The sequence below is a fragment of the Rhineura floridana genome, chromosome 8 (genome assembly GCF_030035675.1).
Source record: "Rhineura floridana isolate rRhiFlo1 chromosome 8, rRhiFlo1.hap2, whole genome shotgun sequence".
Taxonomy (NCBI): domain Eukaryota; kingdom Metazoa; phylum Chordata; class Lepidosauria; order Squamata; family Rhineuridae; genus Rhineura; species Rhineura floridana.
Genome location: NC_084487.1, coordinates 113,296,419 through 113,323,830, shown reverse-complemented (window position 1 = coordinate 113,323,830; position 27,412 = coordinate 113,296,419). Strand labels below are relative to the sequence as shown.

Here is a 27,412-nt window from a genome sequence, read left to right as displayed (position 1 = left end):
TGTACTGTTCTTCTAATTTGGCTGATTGGCTCTTGCTTATTTGGCTATTCCGGCTTAATGTGATTCGGCTAATTTGTTGCCTGGCATGGTAGTTTAATATTGTAAATAGGTTCATCTGGTCATGTTTGGCCGATAGGTGTGGGCATTTCACAGGATAGGGTTTGGTGACCACCCTTAGGCACCCTTTAAGGTGATTGGTGGGTTCTGAGGCCTGCCTTCCAGGTTGTGCGGCTGGTTGGCAGGATAAGGCTCACCTTTGGGGCTAACCAGTAACACCCACTCAAAGGTTGTGCGGCCCTGAGGGGGGGCTGGAGCAGGAAGGCCTCCCTAACCACCCTGCAGGGATGGGGTCCAGAAGAGGGGCTTGGGCTTGGACCACCACATTTCCCATGGCAGGGTGCCCTCGCCCGATTGGGAAAGAGTTAGGTCCCGCACTTGTCTCTGCAGATCATTTATTATGCAATCAAGCATTTAATTGGCTTTATTTAAATAAACATGGCCCTTGATTTACCCACACTTCATCTTGTCTTGCCTCTTCATTTCCCGGCTATGCACTGCCAGGCACATCTATCAGTAAACAAAAGTTTCAAGAAACATTTTTTTTCAGAGGAGTTTCTTAAATTCCCCAAATACACAGGATGTCTCTGGATCAGAATTATGGAAGTAATGTTCAAAAGTGCCTGAGGACTGTTCCTTTAACCAACAATTGTTTTGCTCAGAGTATTTTTCTGTTTTTCTTTGGGCAAGAGGTAAAAACTGAAAGTGTACAATTTAATTATTTTGCCTTTTAATTTTGCCACAGTCAATTAAAAAATACATTAAGTAGTCAGAAACAGATTTTTTCCCCAGAACTGAAGGGCAAGTCCCGCCATGAGCATTCATGCCCTTCTATATATTTCTAACATGCTTGAAAGTTGTTTAAAAGGAACGCTCTGCGGCTATTAAAACAGAACAAAAGGTTAAATCAGTCCATATCGGAGTCTGCTAATGGGACATAATCTGCCTTGGAAACTGAATGTTTTTTTCCAAAAGAAGAATACATCTGAAAGAAAAGATCACTGTACAACTACAGATAATCTCTTGCATAACAATGCAAGCTAATAGCCATTCACTCTTATTGGATATGTGTACATTCCTGCAGGGGTTCCCAGTGGACTGCAAGCTTCATTCAAGTGATATACAGAGTGTCTGTGGATTTGTGGTTAAAGACGGGAGACATCACAACTATCATCTTTAATATTCACTTAAAAATCATTAAGTGGTCCACCAAGACCTTGGCAATTTTCAAGTGGTCTGTGTGTGTGTGGGGGGGGAGTTTGGGAACCACAGCATTACTGCAACAGAGCATAAAGGGACTCTGTTCGTGACAAGTGGGACAGGTCTATCCTGCTCTACAATCTCTTTTTCAAAAAATCAGGGCATCTCCACACTCAGTGTTTTGTGGGGATTCAGCCTCATACCAGGAAATTTAGGTTTGTGCCATTAAAATGGATAACATGCTCTGTTACCCTAGCACAACAAATTCATTTTTTTAAAAAGAAATTGACCTTGTGTAGTTAGGAAAGTAATTGAGAAATGTATTAAAAGTGTGGAATAATTAAAGGAAAGATATAAACACTCCACAAACAAATCAGAACAAATGCATTTTGTCCTAAAACTCTCTGCCAAAAATAAAATAAAAATCAGAATGAATGCTCAATAGAAACTGGATGTAATCTAACCTCCATATAATCTTTGTGCAAGCAAAGAATGAATGCTCAATAAAGAGGTTGCGAGGAGCCCTCAATGTGTTGTAGTGATGAGAGTAAAACCAAAACCAAAGATGAAGTCTTTGGCCATGTGGCCAGCTCCCTGCTGAAGCTAAGCAGGGTCAGTTCTGGTCAGTGCCTGGATGGGAAACTGCCTGGGAACCATATGTAAGCTGCCTTGGGTTTCTATCATGAAAAGAAAGATGGGGTATAAATGTAATTAATAATAACTGATTTATTGTGGCATAGATTTTCATGGGAGATTGTTTATTGTCTCAAATGCATGAAGGAATCACCTAACTGTGTATGTGTTGTGTACAGACAGACAGAGAAATAGGTAGTTAGAGAGAATGGAAAGAAGTTTATTACCGTTACATGCTTCTTGTTTTGTTGCAAGAGGGGTTTGGTTTCTCTTCAACTGATAACCTGTCAGAAGCTATAGAAAAAGAGATAAGAATTTTATCAAAAATGTCCAGAGAAGTATTTTCAAAGGTTACTGTAGTCTGACATGACTCTCAGTCCAATGATGATTTCTTACTACTAATGATAGAGCATGAAAGATGGTTTGTTTATGAACAGTGCATATTGCATCTTTTGCAAACAGTCATTCCCTAAGCGATATGTATCATTTTGGACATGGCATTTCAGCAAGCAATTAAGCGAGTCAGTGTGAGAGTTTATCAGGTGTTACATAGCACGTAAGTAGGAATAGAAATCCAGACCACTAAAGGAAAAAGATACTATTCAATTTTATTAAGTACAAAGCAAAGCAAATAGTATGAGGCTTCCATATAACAATTCAAAACAAGGCTTCAACCACAGCAAGGAATATAATTGCCATTCAGAGATGGCTCACTGCAGCTGAAACAGCACCTTCAGCAAAGGAGGATAATCAGTCCACTGATCTTCAGGTGAAAGGGTGCCCTGGACCTTTCCCAGTCAGTCCAGGGCAAAGCTTCACAAACAGAACAGGCAGAATATCCTGCAGTCTGTTGTCCAAGGAGTTATTTAAAGCCTCATCTTCTCTTGATACAACTGGAGCTAATAATATCCTATTTCCTCACTCGCTTATCTTCTACTTTTTTCTCCTCCTCCTTTATAAACCTCCCCTTTCTCTCCTGAAGCTAAAATTTTCCATCCCCTGTGTTTGTAAAAATTAGTTGATGACTTCATGGTACTCTTGCACTATTTCTTTAGCTGCTACCTATGTAGTGTGATACCTGCATAAAATATCTTTCCACTCCACTTTTTCCAATGTCAAAAGCATGGTTCAGGAGCACTGAGAAAAAGATGATAGAACAGAGACTGTAAGATATTTTTTAATTGTTGTAAACCGCCCAGAGAGCTTCGACTATGGGGCGGTATACAAATGTAAATAATAATGATGATGATAATGATGATGATGATGATTTACAGTATAAACCCATAGATGTCTACACAGGATTAAATCCCACTGAATTTTATGGGGCTAACTTCCAAGTAAGCAGGTTAGGATTGTTTTCTTAGACTCATTCCCATATAAATTAAACATGATTATCTGTGAACTGGAATGTGCTCTTTGGCTCTTTGGCCTTTACTACACTTGCTGTCATGTCTCTAAGAAAGTGCATTGGATTAAGAAGACTCTAGTCCATGAAAGTCATAATAAATTTGTTAGTTTTTAAGTACTACAAGACTCTGTTTTGTTCCCCCCACTCTCAAGAAAATGATTCACCTTCTTCGGGATAATGAAGACTGTTATTGTTGCAAGTTGTGCAAATATTTTGTGTTTGTGAAAATTGATAATATGAATGGAGTGTATATATCTGTGACTAAAATGTTTATAAAAATGTGTATGCACTGAGATATAGCATTGTAACATTTAAAAAAACCTGATACACATATACAAGGATAGGCAAGATCAGCTTTAGTCCTCTTCACCATTAAATGTCCAAGCTAGTTTAGGAAGGCATTGGCTAAAAGTGTGCCAGCATTTAAAGAAATTGTGGATATAGGTCCAAGAATAAACAGTAATTTCCTACTAAATATGTGTTTAGTTTTCTATACTAAGTAACATATTTCTTGACCAAAATGTAATCCCTATAATATTAAATAAGATTAGCAAATGAAGATTTGAGGAAAGCCTTCATTGTACTTTAGGAAATATTTATAGCTATCTTTTAACCACAGCTGGTATAGCACAGTGGGGAGGAGAGCCTGGCTGGGAGTCCAGAGTCTGCGAGTTCAAATCCCCACTCATGTCTTCTGGGTGTCAAGGGACAGCTAAAAATCACCCCCACAGTGAGTGGCTCAGGGGTTACGTGCCCTGCCACCCGTGTAGCTGTGGGCAAGCTGCATAGTCCCAAGGAGCCCAGTTGCTCCCCAGCTGGCAGTTGCGGACAAGGAAGAGGCTGGCTTGTGCAGCTATGGCAAGCTGAGCAGGCCCTAGCCAGCTAGGGAGGACTAGTAAACCCCCTCTGAATGGCAAACCCCCTCTGAATACCGCTTACCATTAAATTCCTATTCATAGGGTCGCCATAAGTCAGGAAAGACTTGAAGGCAGTCCATTTCCATTTTTTCATCTTTTAACCAAAAACTGTCAGCGTAATATTTTAAAAACCAAAACCAGAAAATTTTAAAATTTTACAAATACATAATTATTTTCAAATGCCCTAGATTCTATAAGAGAACTGCTGCAGGAACACTGAGAAGGCCAGATAACAACTCAAGCTTCTAGTCTGCCAGGCAATCGAAAGCACACCAGAAACAAAAGCAACTGAGTGCAAAATATGTATTGCTCAGAATTTCATGCTGTCAGTGTCCATTTCAAGAAGGAGAGGAACGGAATGAACAATGTGAATAGTTTCTATTTGTGCACTTTTAAAAATATTGGGTGCAATCCAACAAATTAACTGCTTGTAAGTTCCACCAATTCAAATAAAAGAATAAAGTAGATGCTTAAGTCTCTCCCACTGACACCAATGGGGCTTAAAATCTTTGATATGCAGAACCTTCTTTGTTTCTAGGGATGTTTCAGGTTCACTGAAAAGCCACACAGTATGCTCAGCACATTTATCTGCAAGAACACTTTAGGTAGATGGTGCCTTTGTCATTATTCATCCATTTTAGATTACATTTTAAGGCCCAGTCCAGCACAGACTTAATTGTGTTTGAGGCCACAGAACCAAGGACCTTAAACAAAATTAACTCTGAATTAGGTTGCGGCATAAATGTTTATATGCCATTGTACGCCACTATAAACAGTGTGGGGTGATGGCATGCTGTGTGTACTTACCAACAGTACAAAATGTCGCTGAGCATTGTTCCCACAAGCTGCATCACACTTCTGCTTGGCTGATTTTAAAGAATGCAATAGTAGAGCTAAATAATAAATAAGAGGAAGAAGAGGAGTTTAAAAGATCAAAAGAGGGAAGAAATGTACTTTCCCTTGGATTAGAAAATAAATAAAGACCTGATCAAGCAGAGAGCTGGGGGACATTTGACTGATGTGTGATGGGCAGAGATGAGAGCTGAGCTAGCAGCGCCTTTCAACTTCTTTATTTTGTCCAAAATGGCACACACTCCTTTTTTTAAAAAAACCCGAAACATTTTTAACATAAGTGTTTCCTCATCACTCCAAATAGTCCTGCCTTGCTTCTGCATTTAAACTGGCTGCACAGGAGCTCAGGTCTATTCTAGTCAAATATTGGCTACACTGGGCACTTTCCTGTGGCATGCTGCAGTACCACATTCATTTATTTAGAAAAATTTGTAAGCTGCTTAATCAAAGACCTTTCTATGTAGTTTATATAATTGTATATAAAATTCAGCTAAAATCCACACAACTATTAAAAATATTCATAAAATAATGATCATTAAAATGAAGATGTACCAGGTATTAAAGTATCAGATGTACCAGACCAGTGAAACTTCTAAAACAAATATAGGTGACTAAATTATATGTCAGGGTAGATTTGCTAAACTAAAAAAAAGATGCCAGCAGGCATCTAAAACAATATAGCAAGGGAGACTGCCTAATGTCAACAAACATTGTGCGTGTTAACTCTGTGTGTGAAAGGCAGAGATGGTGAAACAGAGAGAATGAAGTATAAAACACTGGGGAGCTGCTTCCAGCCAGACTAGACAGTACTAGAATAGATGCACCAATGGTCTGGCTCAGTATTATACAGTCACGAGAGTAGCTGTATGCTATAGTCAGCATGGATTTTTCGCATTCCACAATGTTAAATTGAAAATACCCCCATGCCATTCTGATGCTTCCCATAAGCTCATTTCAAAACAAAATCTTACCAAACTTATAGTCCTGAACTCAGAAAAGCTTGCTTAACAACCCTTTAAATTTTCATGGTGATGCACAAAACAGTCAGACAGAATCGAGAATTCAAAGTGTAAAACGAGAGAGAAAAATCCAGACCCTTTTGGACTTTTTTCTGTCAGAGTTCTCATAACCTGTTGAAATTAATTAAAGCCATGTTCACAGAGTACTAGTAATCCTGTTACTGTCCTTGCCCCATACTCTGACCTTCATATTCTGCAGTATAAAAGTTAAAAAAAATGCCTGTTGTTCTTACGACTTATGGCGACCCTATCAATCAGTGACCTCCACCTGTTCAGATCTTATAAGTTCAGGTCTGTGGCTTCCTTCATGGAATCAGTCCATCTCTTGTTTGGCCTTCCTCTTTTTCTACTCCCTACTGTTTTCCCCAGCATTATTGTCTTTTCTAGTGAATCATGTCTTCTCATGATGTGTCCAAAGTATGAGAACCTCAGTTTCATCATTTTAGCGTCTACTGACAGTTCTGGTTTAATTTGTTCTAACACCCAATTATTTGTCTTTTTTGCAGTCCATAGTATGCGCAAAGCTATCCTCCAACACCACATTTCAAATGAGTTGATTTTTCTCTTATCCACTTTTTTCACTGTCCAACCTTCACATCCATACATAGAGATCGAGAATACCATGGTCTGATGATCCTGACTTGTGTTCAGTGATACATCTTTGCATTTGAGGACCTTTTCTAGCCGCCTTCTGATTTCTTGACTATTGTCTCCATTTTGGTTAATGACTGTGTCAAGGTATTGATAATCCTTGACAAGTTCAATGTCCTTGTTATCAACTATAAAGTTACATAGATCTTGTGTTGTCATTACGTTAGTCTTTTTGACGTTCAGCTGCAGTCCTGCTTTTGTGCTTTCCTCTTTAACTTTCATCAGCATTTGTTTAAAATCATTACTGCTTTCAGCTAGTAGCATGGTATCGTCTGCATATCTTAAATTATTGATATCTCCCTCCAATTTTCACACCTCCTTCATCTTGGTCCAATCTTACTTTCTGTATGATATGTTCTGCATATAGATTAAACAAATAGGGTGATAAAATACACCCCTGTCTCACACCCTTTCCAATGGGGAACCAATCAGTTTCTCCATATTCTGTCTTTACAGTAGCCTCTTGTGCAGAGTATAGGTTACGCATCAGGACAATCAAATGCTGTGGCACCCCCATTTCTTTTAAAGCATTCCATAGTTTTTCATGATCTACACAGTCAAAGGCTTTGTTATAATTTATAAAGCACAGGGTGATTTTCTTCTGAAGCGAACAATAGCAGTACCCCCTTGGCCCCCTAGTCTAGCCTGGTGCTGCACTGAGTACCCAGATGGGCCCAGCTGAGTTAGATCAGGCCCACCCAGCTCACCCATCCAAGTCTTGGTGATACATGCCAAGTCAGCCCCTTCATCCATAATCAAGTTTTGGATGTATATGGCCTTATTATGTACTGACCTGGCATTCAGTGATAGCACCACCAGAGCGGAGAACTCAGCTACCAGTAATTTCTGGAAGAATGAGAGGCCTAAAGCAAGGGACAGGGACCAGACATCTAGGTTTCTGCCCTAGATGGTGGTCAATCCCTCCACTCCAGCTATATCTTTCCCTGCCCACTACCACTGAAATTTGGACAGCATCTTCTCAACTCCCTGTTACCTTCCCACCAAGAAACATACTAGTGCAATCAACTCATACAATATGCAGTTGGGAGATTAGAGCCTGCACTGAGGGTTGGATTTGATGGTGTTACAGGCCTCTTCCTACTCTACTATTCTATGATTATATGACAAGCTAAGGCCCAGTAGCAGGCACATCCCACACTGTCAGGCGTAAGATAATAGTACCACTTCAACTAGCCCCTCTGCTTGGTCCTCCTGGAAGCCTGCCCTCCTAGCCAGCAAGAATGTGTGTGGTTTTTTGCCTGCATCAGTTTGTTTGCCCTGTGTGGTAGCTGCCTGCAGGTAAGAGTGTGTTTGGGCTGATTGCAAGATGGAATATTTTTTTATTTAGAATACTTTTTTGCCTTTAAAGTGCCTCTGATTCTTCAGGCAGGGGACAGCTAAGAGGATGGTCTCCAGAGAAATAAAATCCTGCTGGGGAATATGTTTGAAGATGAGTTAGGCATTCTCTTGAGTGAAGAGAAGATGGGAGAAACAGGAAGAGAACACAGTTTTAGGATTTTAGTAACAGCATTTTTCTTTTAATATTGTGATTTTTGTGTGTGTGCACACACTCCATAATAATGGCATAGTTATGCTTTTTAAGAGAAGTGCCTTTGTTTATTGCATTCTCAGCAACTACTTTTGGTTTATTGATTTATTTTTACTTTTTGTTTTGTTTTTCACTTCATCAGTGGCGTCACTAGCGGGAGTGCGGGGGGTGCGGACCTCTGGTGAGCGCCCTCCCAGGGGCATGGACAAAGTGACTGGGCTTGTGTGTGCATGTGCGCAGGCGCACTCGAGGCCAGCCACCCTGTCCATGCCCCTGGGAGGGCGCACGCCCGAGGGGCACCCAGCCGGAGAAGGCCTGGGAATGCCGGCGCGCCTCCCTCGCCCTGCTGACGCTGCTCCTGGTCTTGCCCGCCCACCCGCCTCCGAGGAGTTGGAGCAGCCTTGCCGGGCAACGGCGTGGGGAGGGGCGGCTCTGGATGTCACCCCCCTCATGGTGACACCCGGGTGCGGGCTGCACCCTCTGCACCCCGGTAGTGACGCCCCTGCACTTCATTGTATGATTGCTTGTGTTTGTACATTGTACAACTTTTAATTAAAATAAAAAAGAATACAATTGGGAAGGGTGTTGTAGTGAGGGCAAAACATGTTCTCTGTCCACAGACTTTGGAGTCTCCAGTGCCTGGGTTGTTCGCCAGCTCTTGTTTGTCTTCCAACTGTGTCTCTGAAGCCCCTTTTTCTTTCTGCCATAGAACTCAGTGGAAACCACTCACTTTTGTGGTAGAAAAGGAGATAGTTCATCATACTGATTTGTCATGAGAATTTCTGATAACTTTATCTCACTGTAGTTTCTCTTACAGTGAAGTGAGTCCAAGTATTAAAGATGATGTGAGTGTGTATTATTAGCACTGCATATGGAATGCATATTGCCATATAATCACTTGCTTTTTATCATTTCCAGATGATTCCCAATTGCTTCTTCTGCAAATATGCTCAAATGGAATGGCCCTAAACGAAAGCCGCATATTAAGTAGGATTGTCTTCAGGTAGATGAGGCAGTGGTAGGAATAACAATCAACTGACAGAATACTTGTAAGTTACAGAGGACTCACTACCAGTATCTTCTGTGTAGTTGGTCTTTAGCCAAGATATGATAATGTATCAACAGTTAGACTGGAGAGTCTGTGAATGAAGATGTATAATCACTATGCCCTATTGCATTTTGATTTATGATCTACAACTTAGCAATAGACCTGTTCTGCGTAACCTAATTTAGTGACCTGATAAATGTAATAGCTTGAAATTAGGCTAGAAATGTCTGTCTTTCTTGTAGATATATGTGTTCACACTGTGAAATCACTTTAAATGGCATCCTTTTTTGATGGTATTAACTGAAAAGGCCATGTGCCGGGAAATGAGAGAGTTTCAATTGTTGCCTCAGCTGGTAGAAGTCTCTTGTACTAGATCTTACACTGCAAAGCAGAGTTGCCACCACATTTCACCTAAAATGAACTTCTAGATGAATTTGGGGGGGAGGGGAAGGCAAGTGTCTGCTTGGGCAAAATATCCGAAGAATTTTACAGAAAGCTAGAAGATTGGTGGTGAGACAAATGAAATCCTTTAGGATGGTTTCTCAGAATCCAAAGCAGGGGTGTAGTCAACCAGGGTGTCAGGGGGTCTTAGACCCCTTACTTTTTTGGGAGCAGGGTCCCTATGTCTCCAGGATTCTATGAGCTAATCAGCATGAAAAGAGAGTATGTTGGCCATTGAAAAGAGTAACACGCTTCCTTGTCCTTTCCTACTGATTGGAGCCAATCAGAGTGAAAGATGAGTCAGTCATTGAAAAGACTCTTCTCAGTAGCTAATACTCTTCCTTTTCATGCTTATTGGCTCCTAGGGACATTTGTTGTGCAAGAAGGCATTAACAAGGATGTCATTCTCAATCCAGCAGCATGAAAGGAGGGTGGGAAGAGCGTGATTGTGACTAACATGAAGGGACCCTGCACTTCTGGATTTGCCACTGGACTACTGACCCAAAGGCTACTTTCTCAGAATAGTTTAGTAATACAGTATAGGTAAAGTACCATGGATAAATATATTGTGAAGGGCATATCTAAGTCCAGATATACTAAAATTGATGAATTAGGACTTGTTCTTCTTACTCAGTTTCAAATCTACAGCAACATAATCAGAATAATACCAATCTACTTTACCAGAGTGTGTCAGAAACATACAAAAAGGATCATGAAACACTTTGGTCATCCCCTACTGACTTCCTGTTGGGACCATCGCTAGCACAGATGATGTTTGCACTGCAGTGTTTGCATTGGTAGCTTATTTGCTTCCAGGCATAATTCAGGATAACAGAGGGTTCATTTCATCTCTTACTGTGCTGCCCATTCCCTAAGATCAAAAAGAGAGACCCTTCTCTGTGTCCTACCCGACATAATTGATTATGATGACAGGGCCTTTTAAGTGGTTGCACTAATATCATGGAATTTCTTGCCTATAAAGTACAAATGGCTCCCTCGCAGGGTGTTTTTTGCTGGATGGTAAAAACAGTTTTATTCTGGCATTTTTATTTCAACAATTACAACATCTGTATTGATACGTATCAATTCTGCAGTATTCACAACATTGAGATTTTGCTTGTGAAATCACACAGAAACATAGGAAGGTGCCTTCAGGCAGAAGACTGGAGATGCCTGGAATCGGAGCCTTCTGCATGCAAAGCATGTAATACTGAGCAGTGTCCCTTCCCCAAGTTTTTAGAAGTTTTTCAAATCGCTGAACCTTTCATTTAACTGCTGGCTACCTATCCATGCTGGTGTTGTAAACACTGATGTTTGAAAATTATTTCCATGAATTGAAAGTATCCTCAGGATGCAAGAATTCGTCACAAATTCGTTAATGAGGCTTGCATTGTTTCAATTTTCAAAACATCAGCAACCAATCTCAAATCCAGAATATTATTTTGGTGTTCATGAAGACACAGTATGAAGCAATATAATAGTAAATCTCAGTATTCCAAGGTGAAATAGCTTTGCATGTGAGATAACTATAGAAGATTGTATTGCAAATGGACCAGGCATTTTATACAAATAGTCCCCCCTCCCACTTTGATGCAATGAAACCTCAAAGGGGTAGGAGAAAGAAAGAGTGTCAAGAAAGTGCATTTTCTAGACTGATGTACAGCCCAAGATGATAGGGAGAATGTAATGTTTTTTAAAATGTTTCATGTATAAATAGGGACACTTGTTCTGTTCACCTTTACAGATTGAAAAAGCTTCCCCATATCTTAACCAACTTCTCATGAATACTAGAATAGATTTGAGATGAATTATAAAGTAAGTTCAATGGGAAGTATTCCGCTTTGCTACATAAAATGTGACGCCCCTGAGCTAGAAATCACCATGGCAATACTGTACATGTGCCTCATATAAATGGGTGTTTTCAATCTCTTTCTTTTGTAGTCTGTTTTTTGTCTTTTCCACTATTTTCCGCCCTGCAACCATGTAGCAAACTAAAATGAAATGTGTTATATGGTGCATCTGCTTTGGTTTCTAATCTACATCTATGTGTGTACTTCTACTTTGTGTGGCAGATCCTTTCTTGGATAACATGAGGAAGGATCCCTGTGGGCCACATATTCCTGCCTCCCACCCTACTCAGTCTCTCACAGCATCAGTCTACTGGGGGAGGGGGCATCAACCATGACAGCATACCCCATCAAATTATGCCAAGTTCACAGGCAAGTGGTGGGGTGATCACACACATACACACACACAGTAGCCTGTTGTGCTGCACACCCCAGGATAATAAAAGATGAAGAAGCCTGTTTCATCATGTATGGATTAAGGCACCTGGACTGTGGCATTTATTTATATATTTTATGAATGACTCCTTAGAACCAGTGGCCCTATAGATGTTGTTGGACTGTAACTCCCATCAGACCTAGCCAACACGGCCAACGGTAAGGGATGATGTGAGTTGTAGTCCAACAACATCTGGAATGTAACAGGTTTCCCGACCTTGTGTCTTAGTTAGTTTTGAATAGATTAAGAAATTATGGTTGCATAGACGGCATTCTACTAAGAAAGAAGTACTGAAAATGCATGTAGTTTTCTCTGTTAAAGTAAAATCCCATGCCTACTTTGCATGCGAAAGTGACAGACATTTGAATGATGGTCCTGTAATGTTTGGGTTGGCTCTCAGTTTAGGAGAGGGCCAATCAGCCTTGGTCTCAGCCCTGCATCTGCATTATGAGGATAATAACACTGGCCTAACTAATGGAGAAATAATGTACTGATTAATTGTGCACTGTCCTCTTAAGAACCTCCCGACTCCCCTCTTTTCCTTTGGACAGAGAGAAACTCTCTGCTTAGAGCACTGCCATGGAGTGCTCTCTCTCTCTGTCTCACCCACCAGCAGATGTGTGGAACCATCAAGAGTGGGGAACCTTTTTTCAGCCCAAGGTAAAAGCATGTGGAGCAATGAATGTAAATGTTATCTTTGTGCAGTAGGCTAATTTCTACCCACATTCATACACTATTCTCTGTCCTCCAAGAGGCATTATCAGAGTACAGGGACACATTCCAGCAGGGCAAAAACAGTCATGGAGTGTGTGAAGCAGGGAAGGTAAGGGGTGTGGCCTGGGGAGAAAAAAAGTGTGGCTTCGGGAGAGTCCCAATGACCAGATAGAGATGCTTGAAGGGCCACATTTGGCCCTCAGGTGTGAGATCCCCCCACACCTTATATTGTTACAGTTCTTAACAAAACTGAAGTGTAACTTAAACTTACTTTGAACTTACTTCCAAGCATGCATGTTTAGCACAGAAATGCATGGTCTGGGAACTTCTTAAGCTTAAGAAAGCCCTCCATCCATGCGTGTGAAGTTCTTATAGTGTACATGCATGCACACACATACACACAGAGTTTTTTGTATTACCAAACTGGTATCTACAACAGGGGAGTTTGTCAAGCTCATAATGGTCTGTGTTTGGCTATTGTGGAGGTTTGGTTCTAACCAAAAGGATTTTAACCAAAAAGATTTATGGAGTTCATCAACAGCTGAGGTCAGCAATCCTAGAATGACTGGACCCTTGTAGCATGTAAAACATAGACCATCTTACATTATATCATTATACTGTTATGAGATTTTTTTTTCAATTAATTTTTATTCAAATTTTCAAAACCAAAACAATACAAAAAAACCAAATCAATAACTAATACAATAAAAAAAAGAAAAGAAGAGAAAAAAATATAAAAATATTGACTTCCGATTTGTCATAGTTCAGCTATAAATCTATAATATATAACAAACCTATCTCTTAATAGATTATAAAATCACCTTCCTCCAGCGGTTATCTTAATTGGTTTGAAATCTCATTAACATCATATCATTTTAATCTTCCACAAAAAGTCAAAGAGAAGTTTCCAATCCTTGAGATATATATCAATCAATTTCCCCCCCTAAATAAACATGTCAATTAATCCAACTCATCAAGTCTACTAAGTCCAGTAATTTCAAATCGCTCTTCTGTCTTTATCCGTATTAGGTCCATCTTCCATCCTCCATCTCCACGCATCCAAAAATCTTGCTGTCATAGTCATATAATAAAAGTCTGATAGGAATTTCCTCCATCACAGATATTTTCTTGCCATGAATTCCGAACATATCACGGAAGTATTGCTGCAAAGCCGCATCTCTGTTCCTCTTTTCCACATGATACACTAGTACATCTCTTGAAGATTTTTCCATTGACACAAAACAGGGATTAATTCTGTTAATTTTCTCCATTTCAAATTCCATCAAATCCTTCCAGTCCAGGAATTTTTTTGAACCCATAATATCTTTATCTCCAATCTCTTCAATTCCTTCAGGGACAGCGCTAAATTCCAAACTATAATATTTGTCTCCAGGATCCATCAGAGCCAGGAAATCCAAATCTTTTTTCATGTCCATAATTAAGCCAATCTCCATAGTTTGAACCTTGCCTTTAATTTCTCTTTCATCCTTTTTTTGTTTTCCAGATCTATCTTTATTCTCCTTTCTCATAGAATCCTGAGTTTCTTTCAGCTCCTGTCTCATTTCGTGAAATTCAATTCTCCACGCTTGTCTATTATTTCTCAGTTCTTGTTTTATTGAGTTAATCCCATTCATTATTTTCTGAAACATGTCTAGAGATAAAGTCCCTTCTTGTACATCCATGGTCTTCTTAATTGTCATTCTTAAAGCCAAAGGAACAAAACTCCTTCAATTTTCAATGTCCCAAACAAAGAGCAGCTTATTTCTTTAACCAGTTGCAAAGGAGTTAATCTTTCCAACAAACTAACGTCACACGCTAGACAGCCCTTATCTCTTATCTGCCCGGAAGTGTAAGAACGGCTTTAGTTCACAGCGTCGAAATAGCTAGTAGCAGACAGAATGAGCAGATTCATCAAAAAAAAAGTAGATCAGGAAAAATAATCCCAGCCATACATCAAAAAGATTTCTTATCTCTCCCAATCAGAAATCTCTCGTCCGTTGTAATCTTTAAAATGCTATTTTCCATGTCAGCTTTTTGCAATAAAAAAAAAAGATAAGCTATTTATATTTTCTTCCCCCTTAGTTCCGTGAATAAAAAAAGGAAAGTCTTACCTCACCTAGGTTATCTCAATTGCTGTTACTTTGACAAATCTCTTTAGCTATATAGATAAGAAAATGATGAATGTAGACAGGAGGATGTTTGCCTGTTAATCCGTATTAAAAAAAAGGGTCACTTATCCAGCTGAGCTAGCATAAAAATCCTCGCTCTGTCTGAGCTGCTGGAAGACAGACAATTCTGACGAATTCCAGACTCCAACAATCAAAACAAAGCTATGTGGGAAATCTCACATTTCTTCTTTAACCGGAAGAAATTATTCCCAGTCAGAAAAGAGCCTTCTGACTGAATTTAAACTGAACAAGTTTCATCCAAGACGGAGCTCGTCTCAGAGGCTGCACAGGCGTAGGGATCCTCCTGGGAAGTCATACTGTTATGAGATTGAGGGTTGAGATAGATGATTTCTTTGATTCCCCTTCAAGCCTGTGATCTTGTGTCTGAAGCTGGGATATTCAAGCAAGAAACCTGCTCTACTGGTCAGACTAGTTTCCTTTGTTAAGCTAGCCTTTGAGTTAATGGACTTATTGAATGGTAAATCACCCAAAGGGATTTGGCCAAGAGAGATCCTGTGGCTATTGGAACTCTTTTGAAGAGAGAGACCCTCCTCTTACTCCCATCCTGGAGCCAAAGAGCGGCTTGTGTTTTTAGTCTAGCCTGGAGAAGCCGGGGACTAGAAAGACACACAGAGAGGCCTGCTCTATGCACCGTGGCTTTGGGGTGCCTCCCTAATGGAAAAGTCAGATCTGGTGGACTTTTAATGCTTTGAACCCCTCCATTTTAGGCTCAGGTTGTGTATATGTATAAATAAACCATATCTCAAAAAGATACCACAGTCTCTGCTGACCTTTCCAATTAAAGCAAACCCTGGGTAAGCGCAGGAACTGGAAGTCTCACACTGCTTGGAGATTGGGGTGGCATGCAACAATACGAATAAATAATCATTTCAGAGGGGGGTACTAAATTGAGTGTTGGCTCTCTCCTTTTTACTCTCTAGTGCTTTCCTCTCTTTTTGCTTTGCCTAGTGCGTAGAGCAATTATAATTCAATGAAGGTATAAAATCAACATATATGTACTTGTTTTGTTATTTTCTAGTTTTTCAGCCCATGAGCCTTACTACACGTTTTTATTTAGCAATGTTATACATTCTGTGCAAATACAATCAATTTTAAGTTCAATTGTTCCTTTCAATTAGGAGTACAGACATTTTTTAAAAAAGTATGGCAATAATAGCAATAATTATTATTTCTTCAGTTTTTGAAAGAAAACAATGTGCTGTACAGAATAAAACACAGAATCAAGGATAACTAACCCTTACAGTCTAAATACGCACATGAAGAAAAGAAAAGGAGGAAATGTGGGAATGGAAAGTCAGTGGAGGAAGAGATGCATTAAGACTCTTTTCTCTTCTAGGCAGGGTGGCAATTGTCATTCAACACAACAGGCAGGATGTTTATCCCTTTCCTCCACAACTGTGATCAGGACAAAATCCCCCCTCCTCCGCACATGCCTAGGAGGCTTTGGGGAAAAATCACATTGCCTTGGAAATGGTATGGAACACAGTTTCCTGGGTCACATGACATGCTAAGCCAAACCTCCTAGGGAAGAACTCACAGCTGCTTTGCTCCTCCCTGGTCCTTTTTGCTGCCATGCCATACTGAATTACACCAAGGGTTTGGCGTAGTTTGTCATCTGAACTGGGACTCATGGTTAAGTTCTGTCCTCACTAACCACAAGCTGGAACCAAGAACAAACCTTGGCTACAGCTTGTGGTGAGAAGAGAATTGGACTACAAGTCCCAGTTTGGAAGTTAGCTTACCTTGGTGCGGCAGCTAAAAGCACCAGGGAGGAGCAAAGTTCTAGGCTCCTTCTGGGAGGAAGCGCAGCATATAAATTTAATAATAAATAAAGTGTCTGTGAGCACCTCTCCAGAATGCTGCACATGCCGTGAGAATCAGATCAGTATACATATATTTTAAAATAAATAAAATATAACTGATAGTATGGCACATTATCACGGTACTATTTATATAGTGCTTTCCTCTGTGTTCAAAGTAATTTAAATATACTATCTCAGAAACTTCTCTAAAGTGGGCCACTACCTAAAGCAGATGAGGGAGAAGGGTTGCTAAAGCTGGGTAAAAAGAGGCTTGCTTAAGGCCTGTTCCAGGTAGCCTGCATCCTTCTTAAAGTGTGGGGTCCAGAACTGGACACAGTGCTCAAGAAGAGGCCTGACCAGTGCCAAATAGAGGGAACAATCACATGAAGTACTACTTCCCCTCTATTCGGCACTGGTTAGGCCTCACCTTGAGTCCTTCATCCAGTTCTGGACACTGCACTTTAAGAAGGATGCAGATGAACTGGAACAGGTTCAGAGGTGGGCAACAAGGATGATCAGGGGACTGGAAACAGGAGCAACTGAAGGAACTGAGCATGTTTAGACTTGAGAAGACTGAGGGGAGATATGACAGCACACTTCAAGTACTTTAACGGTTGTCACACAGAGTGCCAAAATCTCTTCTCGATCATTCTAGAGTGCAGGACACGAAATAACAGGCTCAAGTTAGAGGAAGCCAAATTTCAGCTGAACTTCAGGAAAAACTTCCTGACTGTTAGAGCAGTACAACAATGGAACCGATTATCTAGGGATGTGGTGGGCTCTCCAACACTCGAGGCATTCAGGAAGCAGCTGGGCAGCCACCTGTTGGGTATGCTTTAAGTTGCATTTCTGCGTTGAGCAGAGGTTTGAATTCGATTGCCTTATAGGCCGCTTCCATCTCAATGATTCTATGATTCTAAGGCCACCAGTGAGTGAGTTTATGGCTAGATGAGCTTTGAACCAAGGACTTCCTAGCTCACTGTCACCATCTTAGCATGTTACACCGGCATATGTCACAGTTTTTCAAAACAACTCAGAAAACAGCACAATTTTTCTAGAGTTAAATGCACAAAGAACCAGTTCCAAACTCATGAGTGAAGAGATGGAAGTTTAAACATCACAGAATTTTAATGGGCAAAACCATGCATTTCTCAGAGCAGACCTTTCAAGTTGTCTGGCCTTTGTAATAAAGAGTTTAGCTGCTCGATTTTAGGTACAAAGTTAGGTCAAAAGGGATTATTAAAACAAGACTATAATCATAGAATCATATATAATCATAAAAGCATGTTATTTTGAATAAAAGGCATAAGTATGAATGATCTTTATCAAATCAGGCTTGGTGGGCCATGACAAGGCACATAATAGTCTCTTGCTAGCATGAAAAGCACAACAGCCATTTGGTGGCAATCACGGCTACAGAAGTCTTTATTTGGCTTCCCTTTCAGTGTCTCTAATCTCCATCTGGCCATTACAGACTCCAAAATCACCAGCATTCAATACCTCTGCTGCACCTTGTGAAAACGAAAGCTTCAGCTACTTGTAGTCTATTTTCTATATGCTCCACAAGTTTCTGCCAGCATTAACGATATACAGCATTTTTTAGCATTCTGCAATGAAAACTGCTTCACAAAAATACCAATTGTCTCTGCAGTTTCTTTCCTTTTCCTTTTCCTTAGCCAGACTCAAGTTTATGGATGATGGATTCATCTCACTTTCGTTACCCTTGTCTTGTATTGCTCACTACTTTTGACTGCTCTATCAATGTTCCAGTACTCTGGGCTCTCTTAATATCCTCAGCTAACTAATGATCTTCTTACAAGAGAAGCAAGCAAAGAGGGTCTGGCAACTAAGTATGTTCTCACTGGTGTTTTTGGGCTTTGTTACAGTCTAGAGGGATTTCCTTTTGAACATGAACTCCTAAAGTAGCAACAGTCTGGAAGCATCCCTTATCAGGAGATGCAGGGTTTGAACCAGAAATGCTGTGACTCAGGTAATGATTCCTTATTTCCTGTGAGACTGTGATCAGAGGTACCAACAGGATTTTCTGGGCTCAGTTCATGTATGTGGATTGGGGCCTCCACCGTACCCAGAAGAAATGTCACAAATTCGCATAAATGTGCCTTTTCTAATTTATATGTATAGATGCAAATTTAGAAATGCAGTACACTACCATGGTAGAGCACTGTGACCATAAAGGTGACCTCTTATCACACTTTGGACCCCTTTGTGTTAGGGTAGGAGTTTTTTTTCTATAATGACTTATTGACTCTCAGGAAAAAGTCAGAGGTCACACACATAACAAGATCTCTGACTCGCAGAATGTCAGCAGGTGAAGCTTTCCTTATAATTGTATTTCCATACTAGAAAATATATAGTTGTAATTTTATTGTACGCTCCCATGAGAGCTTTTACTGAAGGGCACCTTGAAATCACAGTGGCATGGCACTGGCATGCCATGCCATACTGAATTACACCAAGGGTTTGGCGTAGTTTGTCATCTGAACTGGGACTCATGGTTAAGTTCTGTCCTCACTAACCACAAGCTGGAACCAAGAACAAACCTTGGCTACAGCTTGTGGTGAGAAGAGAATTGGACTACAAGTCCCAGTTTGGAAGTTAGCTTACCTTGGTGCGGCAGCTAAAAGCACCAGGGAGGAGCAAAGTTCTAGGCTCCTTCTGGGAGGAAGCGCAGCATATAAATTTAATAATAAATAAAGTGTCTGTGAGCACCTCTCCAGAATGCTGCACATGCCGTGAGAATCAGATCAGTATACATATATTCCTTCAGAATGCATGCATAAATACATTTGTGTCACAGTTTCCATGTACTGCTGACACATCATCCTGAAGTCATATCTCCATTTGGGTCCCCCAGTTCTGATAATGATGATAGGCTGAGAGTGTTAGACTTTATAGTTAATATCAGAGCTGGCTGAAGGAATTTTGCTGCCTGAGGCAAAGGACAAGATAGCATCACTCCTCCTGCCTTCCTGCGCTCCAAATGTAGAAGCACTGAATCCTCCACTACTCTTGAGGGCACAAGGAATTCTGACCTCCAGTAGAGTGAATAGCCAGGGAGTGATGTTGCTGCACCTCCAAGCCCCTAGGAGCTGCCGCATCATTTTGCCTAATGGCAGGATCAGTCCTGAATTTCAGCTGTGATGGTGACATGGAACCACTATATTCAGAGGTAGTCTATCTGTGAATACCAGGAGCTGAGTAGAAAGAAAAAGAGAAAGCTATCACTTTCAATCAGTACTTGTTAGTGCCTACAGGCATATGTGTGGCCACTGCTGCAAATAGAATATTGTTTCTTTGAAGTTCATGCTTAAATTTGAAAGAATTTAGGATGAAAAATACTCATTTCCTAAAGTGTAGGATTTTTTAAAAAAATTTCCAGCAAATGCAAACAACTTAATTCAGGTGACAAATTTATATGTGAAGCAGCTGCGGTGTGTGTGTGTTTCAGCACCCTGAGGAATATTGCTGCAAATGTTAACCCTATTATATCTGCCGGATACATTTACACTCTTTGGAGATCATCCACACTTATGCCGGACAGTTTCAGTGTCTTTTTATGTCAGCTCCTGCTGGGTGCAAATTGCTCTGAAACACAAAAAAATACAAGAGGATCAATGAAGATTTAACACATGACTGAACAGAGCCTTGGGATGTTTGTGTGATGTTCTGTACACGCTTTCTTTCTTTATACGATAGATGTCCCAGCAGCCAGTAAAAATTATTGCTTTTTTCTATACTCTCTGGTGCTTCCAGAAAGTTTTACAGAATTTGTAGCTGTGTCACCTGAGGAAGTTTAAATACACCCTTTTACACAAAGTCTTGATAGTTCTCACTAATTCAGTCTCTGTGTTTTACCACAGAATTAATTTGTTTCCAGCAAATCCCTATAAACTAATCCTGCACCACATTGGGGATTACTGTGGGTTTTTCCATTCTTACCCAGTGCCCACCCAGACAAGTAAAAATATTTGAGCATAGGGGGGTAGCACTGAGCTCATAGCACTGCAACAGAGCATTTAAATCAAGATGTTTCTTAGATACTGAAATATTGTACTAGGTGCTATCGGAGACGAATGCCTAAGAAGGAGGACATAACATTTTCTAAATCAGGGATGGAAAAACTATGGCCCTCCAGATTTTGCTGATCTATAACTCCCATCAACCCTGATCATTGGCCATGCTGGCTGGGACTGATGAGCTTAATTATGATTGGCTCCAACTGAATGCTGTAAAACTAACTAAAGCTTCAATTTCATTGCCTTTTACTGATCATTCCTGGATCATGATAACTTGACCACAGTTCTCCATAAATTGGTAACCTCAGTGTTAGATTACTGCAGTATGCTCTATGTAAGATTAGCCTCGAGGTTGGTTTGAAGGCTGTAGCTAGCGCAGAATGTGTTTGCTAGACTGCTTGTGGGGACAAACTACCACCAGAATATATACACCAGAATATAACATCTTGTCTGCACTGACCGCCAGTCTGCTACTGGGCTAAGTTCAAGGTTTTTGTACTAACCTATAAGACCTTAAACAGGTCAGGACCAGGTTACTTGAGAGACTGTCATACATACCCAGTAGGTTACTGCATTCTGCAAGAGAGTTTCTTTTTGAAGTCTGTAAAATACAGCCAACTGGAACAGGTGGCTGCCTCGACTTGTGGAATAGCAGCCTTGTTAAGTTATGACAGGAGCCCAATATTTGTTTTTTCTGGAAACAATTTGATACATTTTTGTTTCAACATGCCTTTCCAGATACGTGGGGGAATTTGGTTTTGGTTTTTTAGGTATCTGACATGAGTGTTTAATTGCATTGTTTTGAAGCCTATCTTTAGATATTGTTGTTTTTTTAAAAAAAATAAACCTATTTTAGTTGTTTTTACTGTATGATTGGTGAAAGGCAATTCATAAATTAATAAAACAATAAACTTTTAAAATAAAATTAATAAAACTTTTTTAAAAAAAAATTCTGGAAGAGAAACTAAATCTGATGTCTCCTCAACCCCTGTCAAAGCACTTCCCTTGGAGACAAAACTTGCCATCCTACATATTGCTTCTGACAAAGAGACCCATACAAAGTGTTACTTCTCCCTGATATACTAGTGTTGTATGCCTTGGATCCTAACTTCCCTTCCATGGATAGAACTGGACTTTCCTGCCTTCTCCTTCTCTCCCCCTGGGTTGCCAGGTCAGAAGTATCCCAAACCCTGATGTTTCGGGGGCGGGCCCTAGTGATGTCACAAGGACAAGCCCTACTAATGTCATTAAGCATGATGCATTAAGCATCAACCACAGTTGCTAAGGGCATACCATTCAAATAAAAATATATCTCTGATTAAAAATTAAGATTGAAATGTTAGTTAAAAGATGATGCTCCCATGTCCAGCTGAAGTGAAGGATCATTCTTACCTGCTTAGGGAGCCTTTGATCTAGCCTACTTGCTTCTGGCAAGAAGGGTTTAATTTCCCTCAGGCCAGGCCAGGCCCCAGAAGGACATAGTGAGAAGAAGGGAAAGTATTGTGGAGAGGTTAGATGGGAGCACTCAGGAGCAAAGATGGATGCCTCTCAAGGCTGCAATTCTAAACACACTTACTAAGGGATTAAACACCATAGAACCCAATAGAACGTACTTCTGAGCAGATATGGTTAGGATTGTGCAGTTGGTAAGACTTGACTAGGGATCCTCTGCAAAGATATCCATATCCAAGCAGCATTGGCAACCTTCTGCCTGGAATGTCCTTCCCCTGCCTTTTAATGTGGCTGCTCCAAACTTCTTTACAGACTTGACCCTTCACTGCAGAGAGGTTGAGAAATAAGAGTAAGAAAATTCTCTACCCTGCTCTGCCTATTCTGTGGGCTGCTATAAACTTACTTTGACAGTCAACTCAATTCCAATGAGTAATAATTGACAGAGAGAAAACACACAAGGTTTGGTTCACCTAACATGCAGTAGCTTGGGAACAACAGCAATTGAAACACAATTTCTAGTATGTGAATTCTCTTTTACCGCTATTGGGCAAGAAACAAACCTTCATGCAAATAACAAGGTTCATCATCAGTGAATTTAAAGGGGTTGATCTGAGCGCATGGAACCACTGCTGTTGCTTCTGTGGATGTAAGGGAGTGAGGTCAGAGGTAGATGAAATGCAAATAGAAAAACAAAAACAAAAGACAATGATGATTTCCTAAATGCAACACTATAGCCACCACAACAAGATTCCTGTGAGTAAGGCAGAAAATTTAGCATCCCACAACCAGTCAGGGTCCCTTACCAAAAACCAAAAGTAAAAAATCCTGGCAGCCAGTCAGCCAAGGTCACAGAGATACCCATTTATTTATTTATGGTATTTGTATACCGCTCTATAGCCAAAGCTCTCTGGGCGGTTTACAACCATTAAAAACATTAAAAACAAATATACAAATTTAAAAACACATTTTTAAAAAGCAATTTAAAAACACATGCTCAAATGCCTGGGAGAAGAGGAAGGTCTTGACCTGGCACCGAAAAGATAACAGTGTTGGCACCAGGTGCACCTCACCAGGGAGATCATTCCATAATTCAGGGGCCAGAGATACCCATGCAGCACAACTGGATGCAGATGCTATAGTTAGTGCAGAATGCTGCAGCACGATTGCCAACATGAGTAAGATTCTCTCAGCACATAATACCTCTGCTCTGAAATCTGCATTGGTTGCCAATTTGCTAGCAGGCCAAGTTCAAGGTGTGTTTTCCATGTTACAGGTAGTGCTTGTTCTGTTCTTATAAGAAATCAGTCCTTTGGTGTGGCAGGACCTGTGCTTTGGAACTCCCTGCCTATTGACATTAGGTAGGCACCTTCATTGTACTCTTTTCGGCACCTGCTAAAAACATTTTTGTTTAGGCCAGCTTACCCAGGCATGTAATTGCGTTTTTTAATCTGTTTTAACTCATTGTTTGTTTTATTATTTTGAATGATATTAAATACCCATTAACTGTTTTTGCCAGAAATTTTATTTATTTATTTATTTATTTTATTATTTGTTTTATATCCCACCCTTCCTCCCAGCAATTTTATTGTTTTAATTCCTTCTGTAAACCACTCTGAGGTCTTTTTTACAATAAAGCGGTATATAAATGTTGTAAATAAAATAAATATTGGAGTTACTGTGGCCCTTGGGTCTTTTTCTCTTTTAGGAACAAAGGAATCTGCCTTATGTGGACTCAGGCCATTTGGTACCATTTGGCTTGGTACTGATGCCATGGACTAGCATTGGCTCTCCAGTATTCCAGGCAATAGTCTTTTCCAGAGATTGAATTTTGGACCTTTGCATGCAAAGCATGTGCCCTACCACTGAGCTACAACCCTTCCCGTTTAAAAAAAGTATTTTTAAAAATTATTCTTTTTGATTTACAAATGAATGCACAGCCTACCTAGGGAAGATCCACACCATGCATTTAAAGCATGCATTCAAAGCACATGCATCTCACCAAAGAATCATGGGAGCTGTCGTTTGTTAAAGATGGTGGGAACTATAACTATGATTGGGAAATTACACTTCCCAGGATTCTTTGGGGGAAGTCATGTACTTTAAATGTACTTTAAGTGTATTGTGTGGATCTACTTAATAAACTTTGCCTGCATGTAAATAGTTTTAATTATTTTTTTTTTATGGAAATGAGTTACAAAGTTTACTGGGTGACCATGGGCTACACATCATCTCTCAGCCTAACCTGCCCCTCAAGGTGAAAACAACAAAGGGGGACCATGACCACCCCAAGGAAGAAGGGCATACTTAACATGTAGAGGAAATAATAATATACAACCATACTGTGAAATCAGATACTTATTGGGACATAGTATGAAGAAATAATTTTATATGCATGACTGTCAAAGATATTTATTATTTATACAACCTGTAAAGATATTTATAATGCAATCCTATGCATGTTTACTCAGAAGCAAGTCCCAATATTTTCAATGGGACTTACTCAAACTGGGAAGCATGCACAGGAATCTAACATCCAGTGATAAGGAATTTCAGTCACACAACCCAAAATTCAGAATCACGCAACTTTAAGCTGTTTTGCAATTGTTTATACTTGTTTTCATGGTTATTGGGTTTTAAATGGATTTATTTCTTGTTGTGAGCTTCCTTGGTTTCCAGTTGGTAAGCCTACCTCACAGGGTGTTGGACTATGACCTGGGAGACCAGGGTTTGAATCCCCACACAGCCATGAAGCTCACTGTGTGACCTTGGGCCAGTCACTGCCTCTCAGCCTCAGAGGAAGGCAATGGTAAACCCTCTCTGAATACCTCTTACCATGAAAACCCTATTTATGGGGTCGCCATAAGTCGGGATCGATTTGAAGTCAGTCCACATACATACTGGAGATGGAAAAATACATATACCCCATATAATAGTTTATTGTCAAAACCAGTTGGTCATTGCAGAACATGTTTTTTAAAAAAAAGTCAGTATTAGTTTCCTACCATAAAAACAATGACTAATTGCTTAAAATAGGATTGGAGGAGGAGAGAAAGATTTACAACACAATCCTGTGTTATGTTCTCTCAAAAGTCCCACTGATTTACAGCAAAATTCTAACCCTGTCTACTCAAAAGTAAGTCCAATTGAATTCAATGCAGTTTACTACCAGGTAACCTGAACGTACAATATCTAAACAGGGTGTTTTACAACAGATTCTGCTGGAGGTTGCTGACTCATAGGGTCGCCATAAGTGGGATTAACATTGCAGCTTTACTTCCAGAAAAATGAGTATAGGATTAAAGCTTCTTATTGGGAAGGTTTTCAAAACAGGCTATGGATTAGACAAATAATATGGATTAGCCCTCTTCAACAGCCCAGAAAAAAATTAACTTGCTTGATTCCTTATAATTAGAACAGTATAACGCATCATAACAGCATCATAAGCTCCATGTAGACTTTTTTAAAAAGTCTGTTCAAAAGTTATTTGAAAGAAATAATATGCTATTTTTGCAAATAATTTTAAAAAACCCTGCATGTACACTTTTATTATAATCATAGCTGAAATTGTTTACTGTGCATGCCTTCTAAGATACTGCTGTGATTTTCTGTTCTGGATCTTCTGCTGGATTATTGTGCACACAGAAATAAAATTCCACACTTGGTGCTTGCTGCAGGTACACTTGCTGCTGCTTAAAGCGATAAACTTACTCAACTTATGTAATGTGCAGACAAGCAGGAAAAAGCAGCTACTTTCAGGAGTCGCAATGGGTTCTAGCTATTGTCTGGAGGTCAACAAATCCCTCATCAATTCACAACTCTCATTAATCTTATTGGCTAAAAACCTGAAAGGGGGGGATTAGAGCAGCCAGCTACTAGCTCATTTAACAGAAGTTACAGGAGAGTGGCTGACATTTTGGTGTATATCTCTTGAACCAGACCACCTAGGAACTTTTTTTTTAAATGAAAGCTAAGAGTCTAGGAATTGGGGTGAGTTACCCAGAGACCCGGGGAGGACCCCCCAAAAAAACAGAGTCTCCGCATAAATACAGGAGACCTGGCATGCCTACCCTTCAGCCTCCTGTAAACCTTTTCCTGGAGGTTGGGGATGATGGGGTCTGCACGTGGTGGTCACACGCCGTTACACAAATGGGGAAAGCAACTTCAGTTCCAAGTCTATGTGTTTTGGAGGGGGGAGAACTGAAAAATGTGCTTTTCCTCTCCAGTGTGAAGTACTTCAATATGTACTGCACTGATAAATTCTGCTGCTTGTGAAATTTGGCTCTGCAGTATCTGAAAAATGGAAATGGACTGCCTTCAAGTCAATCCCGACTTATGGCGACCCTATGAATAGGGTTTCATGGTAAGCAGTATTCAGAGGGGATTTACCATTGCCTCTCTCTGAGGCTGAGAGGCAATGACTGGCCTATGTCACCCAGTGAGCTTCAAAAGCCCATGTAAAATAACAATAGTGATTATCGTGGCACCACAAGGCCAAAGTATGAATTTGCTAATACTGTTTTTGTGCCTCTTGTTTGCTTGCCTCTCTTTGTTAGAAATGGAACATGGAGCCTCTGAAGTACACTTCCACTTTGCATAACATTCTTTTTAAGGTAGCTATGGAATGTATGTGTGTGATTCTATTTTGTCCATGCTCTCTGTGTGTGTGTGTGTGTTTATTTCAGTCTTCTCTCCCTCTCTCCGTCATGCTTTTTTTCTAGATTATTTAGCACACTGTCAACACATTTAACTGCTCTGTCTCTTCATCTCAAGTATGGCAATATTTCTTGCCTCATTGCTCAAAGGTAGCACATTAATACACACTCAGTGCACATTTCTATAGTAGCACACTTTTTCACCTCATTTTTCACTGCATTAATGGTGAATGATGTCTATACTCCAGGCAAAAGAGATACAGAGATTTCTCTCTTTTGTGTTTTATCATTGGACCTTGAATTTAAGGTGTGAAAATTGGAGGGAGAAATAATAATTTAAAATATGCAGACGATACCGTACTACTAGCAGAAACCAGTAATGATTTGAAACAAATGCTGATGAAAGTTAAAGAGGAAAGCACAAAAGAAGGAATACAGCTGAATGTCAAGAAGACTAAAGTGATGACAACAGAAGATTTATGTAACTTTACAACTGACAAAGAGGACA

General features: G+C 40.1%; 1 protein-coding gene across 23 annotated transcripts in view; it reads left to right on the top strand.

Moving 5' to 3' along the window:
• MAGI2 (membrane associated guanylate kinase, WW and PDZ domain containing 2) overlaps window positions 1–27,412 on the top strand; it is a 1,014,264-nt gene that overhangs the window by 510,023 nt on the left and 476,829 nt on the right. For 2 of the 23 annotated variants that reach the window (XM_061582125.1, XM_061582126.1), the window contains one exon: window positions 26,806–26,862. The exons of 20 other annotated variants lie outside the window; for them this stretch is intronic. The gene's annotated coding sequence lies outside the window, so the exon portion shown is untranslated. Of the gene's footprint in view, window positions 1–9,267; window positions 9,336–26,805; window positions 26,863–27,412 lie in introns of those variants that run through there. One more of the 23 variants, XM_061582127.1, reaches the window with a different exon arrangement.